The following is a 14,888-nucleotide window of genomic DNA, read 5'->3' as shown; positions in this document are numbered from 1 at the left end:
GAGCTTGGGAAGTACAGGTTGGCAACATGTAGAGACGGCCCCTACCCAACAACGGGCTCACAGTCTAGAAGGGGGAGACAGACAACGAAACAAAACATGTGGACAGGTGTCAAGTCATCAGAATAAATAGAAATAAAGCTAGATGCACATCATTAACAAAATAAATAGAATTGTAAATATGTACAAGTAAAATCAATAGAGTAATAAATCTGTACAAACATATATACAGGTGCTATGGGGAGAGGAAGGAGGTAGGGTTGGGGGGGATGGGGAGGAGGAGAGGAAAAAGGGGGCTCAGTGTGGGAAGGCCTCCTGGAGGAGGTGAGCTCCCAGTAGGGCTTTGAAGGGAGGAAGAGAGCTAGCTTGGCGGATGTGCGGAGGGAGGGCATTCCGGGCCATGGGGAGGATGTGGGCCGGTGGTCGATGGCGGGACAGGAGAGAACGAGGTACAGCGAGAAGGTTAGCAGCAGTTACCCCATCTGTAAAATGGGGATTAAAGAGCGTGAGCCCCATGGGGGACAGAGATGGGAGACAAGGACTGTGTCCAACCTAATTAACTTGTATCTTCCCCAGGGTTTAGAATAGTGTTTGGCACATAGTAAGCTTAACAAGTACTATTATTATTATCATCATCATTATTATTATTATGTGTTAAATTCCCATTTAATAGATGAAGAAATTGAGGCCCAGGGAAGTTGTGACCTTCCCAAGGTCGCCAGGCAGGCAAGTGCCAAAGCTGGGATTAGAAATCAGGTCCCTGGCCCTTGCTCTTTCCCTTAGGACAAGTTACTTCCTCATTTACTGTATCTTGTCTGCTGTGTCATTTGTCATTCTATCATCACTCTCTACCCACTGAGAAGCAGTGTGGCTTAGTGGTAAGAACAAGGGCTTGGGAGTCAGAGGATGTGGGTTCTAATCCCAAATCTGCCATTTGTCTGCTGTGTGACCTTGGAAAAGGCACTTAACTTCTCTGTGCCCCAGTTACCTCATCTGTAAAATGGGGATTAAGACTCTGAGTCCCACGTGGGACAATCTCATTGCCTTGTATCTACCTCAGCGCTTAGAACAGTGTTTGGCACGTAGTAAGCGCTTAACAAATACCATCATCATCACTGCATTTCTGGGGGTGCTTCTGACCAATTTCCCCAAACCAGCATTCTTCTATGAGGTTCTGAAGGAAGAGGAATCTGCAGTAGGTTAAGTCATGATCAGAAATGAGCCTAGCATTCTGATTTTAGACTTTGAGTGCTTATTATTATTATTATTATAGAGAAACAGCGTGGCTCAGTGGAAATAACCCAGGCTTTGGAGTCAGAGGTCATGGGTTCAAATCCCGGCTCTGCCAATTGCCAGCTGTGTGACTTTGGGCGAGTCACTTCACTTCTCTGTGCCTGTTACCTCATCTGTAAAATGGAGATTAAGACTGTGAGCCCCCATGGGACAACCTGATCACCTTGTAACCTCCCCAGTGCTTAGAACAGTGCTTTGCACATAGTAAGTGCTTAATAAGTGCTATTATTATTATTATTATTATTATTATTATAGAGAAGCAGCGTGGCTCAGTGGAAAGAGCCCGGGCTTTGGAGTCCGAGGTCATGGGTTCAAATCCTGGCTCTGTCAACTGCCAGCTGTGTGACTTCGGGCAAGTCACTTCACTTCTCTGGGCCTCAGTTCCCTCATCTGTAAAATGGGGATGAAGACTGTGAGCCCCCCGTGGGACAAACTGATCACCTTGTAACTTCCCCAGTGCTTAGAACAGTGCTTTGCACACAGTAAGCATTTAATAAATGCTATTATTATTATTATTATTGTTGAGCATTTATTATGTGTCAAGTACTGTTCTGAGCTTTGGAATAGGTAATAATTGTGGTATTTGTGAAGTGCTTAGTATGTACCAGGCACTGTAGTAAGCTCTGGCATAGATACAAGCAAATCAGGTTGGACACAGTCCCTGTTCCACATGGGGATCACAGTCTTAATCCCTATTTTACGGACGAGGTAACTGAGGCACAGAGAAGTTAAGTGATTTGCCCAAGGTCACGCAGCAAGCAGGTGGCAGAACCAGGATTAGAACCCAGGTCCTCTGATTCCTAGGCCTGTGCTCTTTCCACTAAGCACACTGCTCCTCAGGTTAATCAGATACAAGTTAATCAGGTTGGACACAGTCCCTGTTCCATATGAGGCTCACAGTCTAAGTAGGAGGGAGTAGGATTTATTCCCCATTTTACAGTTAAGGAATCTGAGGCACAGAGAAGTGACTTGCCCAAGGTCACACAGCACATAATTGGCAGAGCCAGGATTAGTATCCAGGTCCTCTGATTCCCGGGCCCATGCTCTTTCCCCTAGGCCATGCTGCTTCTCAAATCCAGTCTTGTCAAATTTGGGGATTCATTTGGTTAGCAAAATCATCACCTTCAGTTTGCCATGGAGATGATGATGATTTTGATGGCGCTGGAGCTAATTTGTGTTTGCGAAACACTTCAGTTTACTCCAAAACGCTTTCGTATTGTCAGCTGTGTGACTTTGGGCAAGTCACTTCACTTCTCTGGGCCTCAGTTCCCTGATCTGTAAAATGGGGATTAAGACTGTGAGCACCCCCGTGGAAAAACCTGATCACCTTGTAACCTCCCCAGCGCTTAGAACAGTGCTTTGCACATAGTAAGTGCTTAAAAAATGCCATTATTATTATTATTATTTAATTCTATCCTCATAATATCCCTATGACCCTTCTCAGAATGGCATCTGGAGAGTTTCCAGTCCTCTATCAGTCTCGGATGAGAGAGGGAGAGTCAAGCAGGGGCCTGCCCATTCCATTCCTAGCTTGGCCAGTGGCTAGCGAGTGGAAGGCCATCGGCTACATGTCAAAACTCACCTGTGATGGGCAGTAGTGGCACGCGAGAGAGTTGAGGGCGGAGACTCATGTTTACTCATGGGGAAGGAGCGTGGCTCAGTGGAAAGAGCCTGGGCTCTGGAATCAGAGGTCATGGGTTCAAATCCCAGCTCCGCCAATTGTCAGCTGTGTGACTTTGGCCAAGTCACTTCACTTCTCTGGGCCTCAGTTACCTCATCTATAAAATGGGGATTAAGACTGTGAGCCCCCTGTGGAACAACCCGATCACCTTGTAACCTCCCCAGCGCTTAGAACGGTGCTTTGCACATAGTAAGTGCTATATAAATGCCATCATTAATATTATTCTTATTCTTACTGTGCAGAAGGAAGCAATGGTAAACCACTTCTGTATTTTTACCAAGAAAACTCTCTGGATCCACTGCCAGAACGATTACAGTTGGAGGTGGGGTGTTCTGGGAGAGATGTGTCCATGGAGTCGCTATGGGTCGGAAGCAATTTGACTGCGTAAGTCAAGACAATATCCCTGTGTGAAGTAGGGTGAGCCAAACGTTACTACCTTCATAGAGAGATCCAGTCATTTGTCTGAAGTCACACGCAGAAGACCAATCGCAAAATTGAGGCTAAAACCTATGTCTAGGTTGCCAACTTGTTCTTCCCAAGCGCTTAGTACAGTGCTCAGTACACAGTAAGCGCTCAATAAATACGATGGATGATGATGCTGTCTCTTGACTCCCAGACTTCTGAGCTTGCCGCAACGTCACACAGTCATGTACAACCCGAGACTGAATCGGTCACTCACATTTCTTGGCAATTTAGCAGAAAAGTAAGTTACCCAAGTATCAAAGTACAGAGTTTGGGAGCTCTTGTAGACCTCACAACCATGATTTAATTCGTGTGACCTGGAGTCAAGGTCTGTGCTACAACCAGTTGATTTCGGTTGCTACGCTCTGATTTACTTTCCAAAGTCAGATGGTGCCTGAACTTTCCCGGTGACTCGGAAAAAGTTAATTTGTAATTTTCAATGTGAGCCTTTTTGGCTTCAAACATCTCGTCACTTTCATGAATTACCGGGGAATTGTTAATGGCTGGAAAGACATTAGAGTAAGAAAAAGGTAATATAAAGGAGCCTTAGGGATTAAATCATAATCTTCTCCAATGAAGTATCCCACTAAAACCCTCCCAGGAACAGGAAATAGGGGTTAAGTCAGTGTAAAATGCAGAAACATCAATATTCGGTGTAAAGGTATTTATTATTGTTAGGGAATTCGTGTCAACTACTGAGAGCTTTATAATAGATCCAAATTTGTCAAAAGTAACTTTCACAGCATGGTGTAATGAATAGAGCACCACGGTCTTGGGGGTCAAAAGGTCATGGATTCTAATCCTGACTCTGCTGCTTGTCTGCTGTGGCCTTGGGCAAGTCACTTCTCTGTGCCTCAGTTACCCCATCTGTAAAACAGAGATTAAGACTATGAGCCCCATGCAGGACAGGGAATGTGTCCAACCCGATTTGCTTGTGTCCACCCCAGTGCTTAGTACGGTGCCTGGCACATAGTAAGTGCTTAACAAATACAATAATTATCATTATCTCTTCCAAATTAGATTTTGCTGAAATCATTGTAATCCAGCAATGACTGTGCTGGCTGCCCAATTCATTCAATCATATTTATTGAGTGCTTGCTGTGTGCAGAGCACTGTACTAAGCGCTTGGGAGAGTACGATGCAACAACAGACATCCTCTCTGCTCACAGCAAGCTCACAGCCTAAAGGGGGAGACAGGCATTAATGTACATAAATAAAGAAATAAATTTCAGGTATGTACATAAGTGCCGTGGGGATGGGAGGAAAAATGAGTGAAGGGAGCAAGTCAGGGTGATGCAGAAGGGAGCGGGAGAAGAGGAGAGGAGGGCTTAGTCAGGGAAGGCTTCTTGGAGGAGATGGGCCTTCAGTAAGGCTTTGAAATAAGGGAGGGCATTTATCAGTCGGATAATTCTCAGGGAAGCAGTATGGCTCAATGGAAGGAGCTTGGGCTTGGGAGTCAGAGGTCATGGGTTCATATCCCACCGCAGCCACTTGTCAGCTGCGTGACCTTGGGCAAGCCACTTAACTTCTCTGTGCCTCAGTTACCTCATCTGTAAAATGGGGATGAGGACTGTGAGCCCCATGCGGGACAATCTGATCACCTTGCATCCCCCCCAGCGTTTAGAACAGTGCTTTGCACATAGTAAACGCTGAACAAATGCCATCCATTATTATTATTATTATTATATTGTGGCTCAGTGGAAAGAGCACGGGCTTTGAGCCAGAGGTCATGGATTCAAATTCCGGCTCCACCACTTGTCAGCTGTGTGACTTTGCGCAAGTCACTTCACTTCTCTGGGCCTCAGTTCCCTCATCTGTAAAATGAGGATGAAGACTGTGAGCCCCACGTGGGACAAACTGATTACCTTGGATCTACCCCAGCGCTTAGAACAGTGCTTGGCACATAGTAAGTGCTTTACAAATACCAACATTATTATTAGTATTATTATATGAGGAGGGAGGGCGTTCCTGACCAGAGGTAGGAGGTGGGCTAGAGATGGGCGGTGAGAGAGATCAATCAATCAATCAATCGTATTTATTGAGGGCTTACTGTGTGCAGAGCACTGTACTAAGCGCTTGGGAAGTACAAGTACAAGAGATGAGATTGAGGTACAGTGAGAAGGTTAGACTTAGAGGAATGGTGTGAGCTTGGTTGTAGGAGGAAAGTAGCGAGGTGAGGTGGGAGGGAGCAAAGTTGAATGAGTACTTTAAAGCCAATGGCGAGGAGTTTTTGTTTGATGAGAAGGTCTTTTAGCAGCCATGTGAATCTCTTGTTACATTTTTTTTTAATGGTGCTGGTTAAATGCTTACTATGTGCCAGGCACTGTACTAAGCACTGGGGCAGAGACAAGTTAATCAGGTGGGACACAGTCCCGCAGGTGGGACACATGAAGCTCGCACAATCTAAATCCACCTTTTACAAAGAAGGTCACTGAGGCACAGAGAAATGAAGTGATTTGCCCAAGGTCACACAGCAGACAAGCGGCAGAACTAGAACGCAGGTCCTCTGACTCCGAGGCTCCATCCACTGGGAAATGCCGCTTCTTCCTTCTGGAAGAAAGGTGATAATCACTGCAGCTTTAGGTGAGCCCTTGGTCGATTCCATTTTAACTGGGAAGCAGTCCTGGGTGAGTGCTCTGAGAGAGAGTTTCCTGAGGCCTAAGGAGCAGGCGACACTCAAAAACCCAGTTAAACTCAACTGGTTCTTTTCAAGGTTGACTTCCATCATTCTTAGAAGTGACCATTTTCATTCGTCTCTATATGTTGCCAACTTGTACTTCCCAAGCGCTTAGTACAGTGCTCTGCACACAGTAAGCGCTCAATAAATATGATTGATTTGAGCTGGGATACACCGTGTTCCCGAGGTCCAGTGAGATTCCCTCTCAAAGACCTTAACAAATACCGTAGACAAAAGAAGATCACAGGTGAACAGCGGACGTCATCATCATCATCATCATCATCATCAATCGTATTTATTGAGCGTTTACTATGTGCAGAGCACTGTACTAAGCGCTTGGTAAGTACAAATTGGCAACACATAGAGACAGTCCCTACCCAACAGTGGGCTCACAGTCTAAAAGGGGGAGACAGAGAACAAAACCAAACATACCAACAAAACAAAATAAATAGGATAGATATGTACAAGTAAAATAAATAAATAAATAGAGTAATAAATATGTACCTCCATAGGGACATGGAGACCCTTCAGATTTCCTCAGATTCCCTTCAGGATGCTTCCTCGCTCTCTCTGGCTAGCATTAGAGCCATTCTGCTGCCCTTCTGCTGTGGAGATGTTTCTTTTTTATGGTATTTATTAAGCACTTACTACGTGTCAGGCACTGTTCTAAGCACTGGGATAGATACAAGTTGGACACAGTCCTTGTACCACATGGGGCCCAGAGTATAAGTAGGAAGGAGTAAGATTTAATTTCCATTTTACAGTTGAGGAAATCGAGAGACTGAAAAGTGATATGACTTGCCCACAGTCTCACAGCAAGCAATTAGAGAAGCAGCGTGGCTCAGTGGAAAGAGCCCGGGCTTTGGAGTCAGAGGTCATGGGTTCAAATCCTGCCTCCGCCAATTGTCAGCTGTGTGACTTAAGAGCTTAGTACAGTGCTCTGCACATAGTAAGCACTCAATAAATACGATTGATGATGATGACTTTGGGCAAGTCTCTTAACTTCTCTGTGCCTCAGTTACCTCATCTGTAAAATGGGGATGAAGACTGTGAGCCCCCCGTGGGACAACCTGATCACCTTGTAACCTCCCCAGCGCTTAGAACCGTGCTTTGCACATAGTAAGCGCTTAATAAATGCCATCATTATTATTACTATTATTATTAATTGGCTGAGCCGGGATTGAGAAGCAGCGCGGCTCGGTGGAAAGAGCCCGGGCTTTGCAGTCAGAGGTCATGGGTTTGAATCCCGGCTCCACCACACGTCTGCTGTGTGACCTTGGGCAAGTCACTTAACTTCTCTGTGCCTCAGTTTCCTCAGCTGTAAAATGGGGATTAAGACTGTGAGCCCCGTGTGGGACAACTTGATCACCTTGCATCCCCCCCCAGTGCTTAGAACAGTGCTCTGCACATAGTAAGCACTTAACAAATGCCATAATAATAATAATAATAATAATAATAATAATAATAATAATAATAATAAAACTCCCAGTCCCGTGCTCTATTAGCTAGGCAACACTGCCTCACACTGTTTCTGGACTCCCTTTTGGGGAGGCAGGTTCGGGGCTGGGTGCAGGATACACACAGGCCTAATCTGTGAGATGACACGGACTTTACAGGCTACATCTCGCTCTTCCCCAGGCCTCAGATGGCCTAATGGAAAGATCACAGGCCTGGGAGACAGAGGACCTGGGTTCTAATCCCGGTTCCTCCCCTGTTAATCAATCATGGGTGTTTACTGATAGCTGTGCGCAGAGCACTGAACTCACTACTTGAGAAAATGCAATACAACAGGGGAGGAAGACACAATACCTGTCGTTGTGAGCAGGGAATGTCACTGTTTATTGTTGAATTGTACTTTCCCAGGCATTTAGGTACAGTGCTCTGCACACAGTAAGTGCTCAATAAATGCGATTGAATTGAATTATATTGAGGAAATTTAGAGACCAGAGGGGGAGACAGATATCAAAATAAATTAGGCATATATATATATGCCTAATTATATATATATTTATATATATGTATATATATATGTATATATATATAAATGCTGTCGATGTGAGCTCGTGGGCAGAGAATGTGTCTGGTGTTATATTGTAATAATAATAATAATGATGATGGCATTTATTAAGTGCTTACTATATGCAAAGCACTGTTCTAAGCACTGGGGAGGTTACAAGGTGATCAGGTTGCCCCACGGGGGGACTCAGTCTTAATTCCCATTTTACACATGAAGGAACTGAGGCACGGCGAAGTCAAGTGACTTGCCCAAAGTCACACAGCTGATAATTGGCGGAGTCGGGATTGTACTCTCCCAAGTACTTAGTACCGTGCTCTGCACACAGTAAGCACTCAATAAATACGATTGAATGAATGAATGAATGGGGTGAATATCGAGTACTTGAGGGTTATGGACCCAAGTGTATAGGCGATGCATCCATTTGTTGTTATATTGAACTTACCCAAGTGCTTAGAACAGTGCTTTGCAAACAGTAAGCGCTCAATAAATACGATTGAATGAATGAATGAATGAATGAATGAGGGCAAATGGGAGGCAAATAGCACTTACTGTGTGCAGAGCACTGTACCTAAGTGCTTGGGAAAGTACAATTCAACAATAAACAGTGACATTCTCTGCTCACAATGACTGGTATTGGTATTTTCCCAAGTAGTGAGTTCAGTGTTCTGCGCACAGTTAGCTATCAGTAAACACCTCTGATTGATTAGTCAGGGGAGGTCTCCTGCAGGAGGTGTGATTTTTGGAGGGCTTTGAAGACAAAGGAGAGGGGTGGTCTGCAGATATGAGGAGGAGGGAATTCCAGGTCAGACAAAGGGCAAGAGGGCAGTGTTAAGATAGATGAAACTGAGGTATAGAGTGACCCTGGGCAAGTCACAACTTCCCTGTGCTTCGGTTACTTTTTTTGTAAAATGGGGATAAAATATATATTCTCTCTCCCCCTTAGACAGTGGGCCCCATGCAGGTAAGGGACTGAGTCCATCTTGTAACAAATGCAGTTCTGGGCATACGGTAAGCATCTAACTAATACCACAATTACTACCATTAGCTAATTTCGGTACCTACTTCTCCTGTCATCCTGGCTCAGGTCTTGCGTGTTTTTCTCCCTCCAAAATACCTGTGAGTCCAAACCACCACTGGGAACTCAGCTAAGTGCAGAATTGCGGGTTCCTGCGTGGTGGAGTGGGGGCAGGGGGGAAAAATGATAGTTTTAAAAAGGCAGGCACCTAGCAGACTTCAATACATCTGGTATTTCTTCTTTAAAGTTGGACTGGGTGCAATTTATTTATTTTATTTGTACATATTTATTCTATTTATTTTATTTTGTTAGTATGTTTTGTTTTGTTCTCTGTCTCCCCCTTCTAGACTGTGAGCCCGCTGTTGGGTAGGGACCGTCTCTATATGTTGCCAACTTGTACTTCCCAAGCGCTTAGTCCAGTGCTCTGCGCACAGTAAGCGCTCAATAAATACGATTGAATGAATGAATGAATGAATTTATGTATTTTATTTGTACATATTTATTCTATTTATTTTATTTTGTTAATATGTTTTGTTTTGTTCTCTGTCTCCCCCTTCTAGACTGTGAGCCCGCTGTTGGGTAGGGACCGTCTCTATATGTTGCCAACTTGTACTTCCCAAGTGCTTAGTCCAGTGCTCTGCGCACAGTAAGCGCTCAATAAATACAATTGAATGAATGAATGGACTCAGATGTCGGTTTGCCCTACATCTGAAACTTGAAAGACACATGCAGTAATTTGATTAATTAAGGTGTTTTCATCATCCCTCCTCCAAAGAGCGCTTTTCTAGGTTTATATTTGGGGGAGGGAACGAAACACTAGGCTAAGACCTCTTTGGCCAAAGCTGGTTGGTTTCCTCTGACCCTTCTGAGTCCTTGGTGGACAGCTTGAAGTGACAGAGTGTGTGAGATAAATGCTTGCTAATCCACAATTCATGACATACCCCAAAAGGTATTTCACGGTGACCTGAACACCTGCTTTTCTGAACCGGATCGAGCCTCGCTCTGACCTGAAGCCGCTAACTCTGTTTGCAGGTCACGACTTGCAGAATGGTAAACTCGGCTCTGCTGAACAGCCCTGGACAGGACATATGGCCTGATCCATCATCGGTGACAGCTCATTTCCAAGAACAGTTGTAGAAGAGTTATATTGTACCCTCCCGAGTGCTTACTACAGTGCTCTGTAAATGGTAAGTATTCAATACATGCAATTGATTGATTGATTGATAACAGAATCCAGCCCTCCAAGGTTGAAGGTCATAGACAGTCTTTGGAGGCAAACTGTCTTCGAGGCTACCTTAAAGAAAGAATGGAAGATGATCGAGAGCAGTCAGTCAATTTTATTTATTGAGTGTTCACTGGGTGCTGAGCACTATACTGAGTGCTTGGGAGAGTACAATATGATAATCTTGTACTTATGATAATATGATATGATATATGATATGATAGTATGATAATCTTCTAGACTGTGATCCCACTGTTGGGTAGGGACCGTCTCTATATGTTCCCAACTTGTACTTCCCAAGCACTTAGTACAGTACTCTGCACACAGTAAGCGCTCAATAAATACGATTGAATGAATGAATGAATGAATGAATAATAAACAGACAGATTCCCTGCCCACGATGGGTTTACAGTCCAGAGGGAGAGAGGGACATTTGTCTAAATAAATAAATTACAGATCCGTACATACGTGCTGGGGGGCTTGGAGGAGGATGAATAAAAAGGAGTAAGTCAGGGCAATGCAGAAGGGAGCTGAGGAAAAGGAAAAGAGGGCTTAGAGAAGAACTCTTGGAGGCAATGTGCCTTCAATAAGGCTTCAAAGCCGGGGAGAGTAATTGTCAGATATAAGGACAGAAATGCCCATCAAACACCCACCGCTCTAGGCCGGGCCCCTCAGGACACAGACATAGCTAACATTCCTTTGCATGCCACTCTGCACTGCATAAAATCTTTACCCCAGAGTGATGACTCCCTGGGAATTCAGCCGGGATCCTCCTACAGCCTATTTTAGCTTTGGGACTAAGTAGAGATATATTACCCATCTACAGATGGTAAAGTCGTTGGACAGACCTTGGGAGGGGCCCCTGTTATGCTACATATTATTAAGTATCTTTTTGTGGAAAGAGCATGGGCCTGGGATTTGGAGGACCTGGGTTCTACTCCTGGTTCCGCCACTTTATTTTATTATGGTATTTGTTAAATGCCTACTAATCTGGTTGGACACAGTTCCTGTCCCACATGGGGCTCACAGTTTTAATCCCTATTTTCCAGATGAGGTAACTGAGGCCCAGAGCAGCGAAGAGATTTGCCCAAGGTCACACGATAGTCATATCCTCTGACTCCCAAGGCCGTGCTCTTGTCACTGGGCCATGCTGCTTCATTAATTGAGTGCTTACCGTGTGCTAAATCAATCAATCAATCGTATTTATTGAGCACTTACTGTGTGCAGAGCACTGTACTAAGCGCTTGGGAAGTACAAGTTGGCAACATATAGAGACAGTCCCTACCCAACAGTGGGCTCACAGTCTAAAAGTTTGGGAGAGTTGGTGGACTCACTCAGATTTAACTGAAAACATAGGCAGTCCTTTAATAATAATAGCAATGAGGGAGTAATGATATCATTACTATTATTATAAGAGCCTGGGCTTGGGAGTTAGAGGACGTGGGTTCTAATCCTGGCTCTGCCACTTGTCTGCTGTGTGACCTTGGACAAGTCACTTCACTTCTCTGTGCCTCAGTTCCCTCATCTGTAAAATGGGGATTAAGACTGTGAGCCCCGCATGGGACAACCTGATTACCTGGTAACTACCACAGTGCTTAGAACAGTGCTTGGCACATAATAAGCACTTAACAAATACTATAATTATTATTGTTATTACTGTTATTGTTAAAGGACTGCCTGTGTCTCCAGTTAAATCTGACTGAGGTCAGACAGCCTCTGAATAGTGGGCTAATAGGGCCACCCTCCTCTTCTTTGCTCTGGCCTCTTAGATTCATTCATTCAATCGTATTTATTGAGCACTTACTGTGTGCAGAGCACTGTCCAGTTTAGGCAGGAATGATGTTGGAAATGGGATCCTGTGGAAAACCTATTTAGTTCATTGGCTGGCTCAGACCAGATTTTGGGATTACCCATAGATGGTCCAATTCTGTAGTTACAAGGGATTTCTCTCCACGAAGTGCAGCCAGATTCAGCCCCGGGTGAAGAACAAAAAAGAATGCTTTAGCAAGAAACGTTTGCACCTTCTCCTTCATCCACTTTTCATTCATTCCTTCAATCGTATTTATTGAGCGCTTACTGTGTGCAGAGCACTGTACTAAGCGCTTGGGAAGTACAAGTCGGCAACATATAGAGACGGTTCCTACCCAACAACGGGTTCACAGTCTAGAAGAAGGAGACAGACAGAAAATAAAACAAGTGGACAGATTTTCTCTCTGACCTCCAACAGTTAATCATTGGGAAAATCCCACCTTGAAATTTAATAGGGCTTGAGGCTTGCTTGGTCTTGGTTTAGATAGAGCACCTCATCTGGAATCAGGAATTAGCCTGGGTTCTTTGCAATCTCACTCTGGTTTATCCCGTGCCAATTTTGTCACTGGTAAAATGTGATGATTGGCAGCTTCCCACTTTCCTCCTGGAGGCCTGGGGTTGTAAGGATGAAGCGGGTGAGCCCTTGGAGGTCAATTTAATTATATATAATAATAATGATGGCATTTACTAAGCGCTTACTATGTGCAAAGCACTGTTCTAAGCACTGGGGAGGTTACAAGGTGATCAGGTTGTCCCACAGGGGGCTCACAGTCTTAATCTCCATTTTACAGATGAGGTAACTGAGGCCCAGAGAAGTTAAGTGACTTGCCCAAAGTCACACAGCTGACAATCGGCAGAGCCGCGATTTGAACCCATGACCTCTGATTCCAAAGCCCGGGCTCTTTCCACTGAGTCAAGCTGCTTCTCTATAGATGCTTATGAGCACTAGCTTAAACACTATGTATGACCATTGGGCTTTGGAGTCAGAGGTCATAGGTTCAAATCCCAGCTCCACCTATTGTCAGCTGTGTGACTTTGGGCAAGTCACTTCACTTCTCTGGGCCTCAGTTACCTCATCAGTAAAATGGGAATTAAGATTGTGAGCCCCATGTGGGACAATCTGATCACCTTGTATCCCCCCCAGCACATAGAACAGTGCTTTGCACATAGTAAGCGCTTAACAAATACCACCATTATTATTATTATTATTGTCCCATCCAGCCCAGGACCCTGGCAACCAGTTCTCTGGAAAAATCAGGTGAGAGTTGCCTTCCTTGACTTTCAAATTCAGGCTGATGCTTAAGTAAAATTTAAGATGGTTTTGATATTTATCACGTAATCTCAGAGAACATGTTGGGGTCTGATATCTGATCGGCTCCTGTGAGCTTGTTTATTTTCCCAAAACTGCAGTTTCACTAAACTACCTAATTCATCGCCCGTTTTCTTTTAAGACAGTGGTCTAGAATTAGGCTTTGCAATTCCCATGTGGCTTCTTGGGCTCTGTTAGGGAAATCCTGCAGAGATGCATTCTGCTTTTTGGTAGAGATAGTAACCTGGCCTTGCAGTTAGTTAGTGAATTGTGGAGAGGAATGCAGGAATTGGTTTAAGCACTTCCTTGCGGGTGAACCACAGGATAATGAAGGCACCTGGCTCCTCAAATTGAAAGGATTAGTCGCTAGAGCCTGACAAAGCAGGATAAAACCTAGAAACAAAAGGCTGTCAGGAAGTCGGGCATGGAGAGCCTAATCAGATTGCCGATGGTTTGGCTGGTTAAAAAAACCAACTCTCTATACCCGTGAAAAGTGAAAATGTCGATAACTGAAATTCTCGTCTGGTTAAAAATTCCTCAGAGAATCAGCGAGGCATTAGCGTAAAAAGCAGGGGCCAGGGAATCAGAGGAACTGGGTTCTGAGGAAATGGGTTCTAATCCCACCTCTGCCACTGTCTTGCTGTGTGACCTTGAACAAGTCACTTAGCTTCCCTGGCCTTCAGTTTCCTAATCTGTAAAATTTGGATTCAATACCTCTTTCTTGTCCTGCTTTGACTGTGAACTCCATGTGGGACAGGGACTATATCCAACCTAATTATTTTCTATCTCCTCCCGTGCTTAGTACAGCACTTGGGGCCCAGTAAGCACTTGATAAATACCACAGTTCTTTCAGCCAGTAGCTTCAATCTATTCCCTCTTCCGACCTTTCCTCAGTGCTGTTCCAAGGGAGCAAGAGTGACTACTTTATTTTCATTTCTCCCCTTTCCCTCAAGCCAGGAAATGGAGAAAAGGCAGGTGGCAGGACGCAGAGATGGCAAGGCCTCAAACATCAGCCTCTGGATAATCAAGAGCACTCTTTCCAGTCCGGCTCATCAACGCTGTCAATGATTGTGTCTCAGAAATGTCTGTTTTCAGTCATGAGCACGGGGATGGTTGCTGTTGGAGGACGCCAGTAGGAAGAACAGAAGCCGTGAGATAGGAAGGGCAAAGGAATCCAGCTCTTCTTCCTCGCTTCCTTCTTCCGTTGTCCTGTCTACTACAAAAGACCTGAGGGTCATTTCAACTGATTGGCTGAGTTTGAAAAGATTCATTCATTCATTCAATCGTATTTATTGAGCGCTTACTGTGTGCAGAGCACTGTACTAAGCCCTTGGGAAGTACAAGTTGATAAAAATCCTGGGAGGATTGGGCAGGATAGGTAGAGCAGGGTGAGGAGGGCGAGGTGC

The 14,888-nt window shown here is 44.6% G+C and overlaps 1 non-coding gene across 1 annotated transcript; it reads left to right on the top strand.

Moving 5' to 3' along the window:
* Positions 1 to 2,724: 2,724 nt before the first annotated feature.
* Positions 2,725 to 2,862, top strand: LOC119935695. The gene has a single exon (XR_005453418.1). It is a non-coding gene; the product is annotated as a small nucleolar RNA SNORA7 (small nucleolar RNA).
* Positions 2,863 to 14,888: the final 12,026 nt, after the last annotated feature.

The sequence above is a fragment of the Tachyglossus aculeatus genome, chromosome 1, assembly GCF_015852505.1.
Source record: "Tachyglossus aculeatus isolate mTacAcu1 chromosome 1, mTacAcu1.pri, whole genome shotgun sequence".
Lineage (NCBI taxonomy): Eukaryota > Metazoa > Chordata > Mammalia > Monotremata > Tachyglossidae > Tachyglossus > Tachyglossus aculeatus.
The sequence above is the reverse complement of the archived record's forward strand: the minus strand, read 5'-3'. Positions and strand labels throughout refer to the sequence as shown.